This window comes from Callithrix jacchus, chromosome X (genome assembly GCF_049354715.1).
Source record: "Callithrix jacchus isolate 240 chromosome X, calJac240_pri, whole genome shotgun sequence".
NCBI classification, from domain to species: Eukaryota; Metazoa; Chordata; class Mammalia; order Primates; family Cebidae; genus Callithrix; species Callithrix jacchus.
The window spans coordinates 97,638,651-97,640,561 of record NC_133524.1 but is presented as its reverse complement, the minus strand read 5'-3'; the positions used below and the strand labels follow the sequence as shown (position 1 = coordinate 97,640,561).

Genomic DNA, 1,911 nt, shown 5'->3' with positions numbered 1-1,911 from the left:
AAGATTTTTAAGAAAGACAGGACCAGAACAGTGCCATACTGAGCCATATTGGAGCCTGAGGCAGGCAAAATATAGATTCCATATACATGCTTTTATGTATTCTTGAATAGTTAACTTTTTTCCAGAACATTAAAGCAGTTGAAAAAATACTGAAACATAGATAAATTAAAACTCACAGCAGTTAAGTTTAAAACATGTTATTTCCACCAAAACTAGAGTTTATTAAATTCTACTTTCTTGGTTTAATAGAAACAAACTCATTGAAAATATTTTTTTTCTTTCTTTTTTTGTTTTGTGAGACAGAGTCTCACTCCGTCGCTCAGGCTGGAGTGCAGTGGTGCAATCTGGGCTCACTGCAACCTCTGCCTCCTGGGTTCAAGCGATTTTCCTGCCTCAGCCTCCCAAGTAGCTGGCACTACAGGCACCAGCCACCATGGCTGGCTAATTGTTTAATTTTTAGTAGAGACGTGGTTTCACCATATTGGTCAGGCTGGTCTAGAACTCCTGACCTCAGGTAATCCGCCCACCTGGGCCTCCCAAAGTGCTGAGATTACAGGCATGAGCCACCACACCTGGCCAGAAAATATTTCCCACAATTGTGACTTTTCTGAGGTAAAACCATCTTGAAACTGATAATTTTTTTTATTTCTAAAAATCAAACAGAGCCTCTAAGAGAGAAGACTCAAAGCAAAGCAATCATGGATCTAAATTAGCAAGGGCTGGAAGGTGGTGATAACTTCTCAAAATTGAAAAGTTGGGATCTTGTTATACAGAAACAACCAGCTATGCCTTGGGATCAAAATCCAGAACAAGCAAATGAAAATTACAGTGAAGACGAACAAAAGGGAAAGCAGAAATGGAGAGACAGAGGAGGAGAAGCAGGCAGAAAGAGAGAGCAAGAAAACGAAGAGGAAAATGAAAAGGAGCTGGAAGATGAACAGGAAGAAAAAAGGAAAAGGGAACATGAGAAACAATATCCCAAGAAAAGATTAGTCAGCAAATCCCTCATGGCCACTCTCTGGGCAAAGTTTAAATTAAACAGGTGCCCCACAATACAAGAGAGTTTATCACTCTCATTTCAATTTGGCATGACACATAAACAGGTATGTCAATGGTTTTGTAAAAACAGAAAGAAATGTCTAAGAGAAAGGATAGGAAAAAAGAGATGGGGTCTCTCTGAGTTGCCAAGGCTGGTCTCAAACTCCTGTCCTCGGGGGAATCTTCCCACCTTGGCCTCCAGAAGTGCTGTAATTACAAGCATGAGCCATTATGCCTGGCTAAGACGTTCTTTCTTTTTCCTTCTCCTCTTTTTTTTTTTTTTTTGGTCTCTGTCGCCAAGGCTGGAGTGCGGTGCAGTGGTGTGGTCTCAGCTTGTGGCCTCCACCTCCCAGTTTCAAGTGGTTCTCCTGCCTCACCCTCTTGAGTCTAATGGTGACATCATTTTCACCAATAAATGGAGTTCTGAAAGAATAAACAAGAAATTATGAACGATCATTAATTCCGTGAAGAACTAAATGAGGGGAGTGCAAAGGATTTCCTATATATCCTGTTTTTACCTTACTGTGGTTTTAAAGTTTTTACAATGGATGCTAATTAATTTTATTTCAGAAAAAATCAATAAAGAAATTGCCAACCTCTCAAAATATTTTGAGACTGAAAGGGAAATCCATTGTAAAAGCTGATGGGTTCAGTGCATTCTGCAACTTGTCAATATATCTCTAAACATCCCTTCCAGGCCGGGCGTGGTTGCTCACACCTATAATCCCAGCACTTTGGGAGGCTGAGGCGGGACGATAACTTGTGGTCAGGAGTTCGAGACCAGCCTCACCAACATGGTGAAACCCCATCTCTACTAAAAATACAAAATTAGCCAGGCATGGTAGCGCATGCCTGTAATCCCAGCTACTCAGG

At 41.0% G+C, this 1,911-nt stretch overlaps 1 pseudogene; it reads left to right on the top strand.

Moving 5' to 3' along the window:
* The first annotated feature begins 667 nt into the window (after positions 1–667).
* On the top strand, positions 668–1,575 carry LOC128930589 (NANOG neighbor homeobox pseudogene; annotated as a pseudogene).
* The last annotated feature ends 336 nt before the right edge of the window (positions 1,576–1,911 follow it).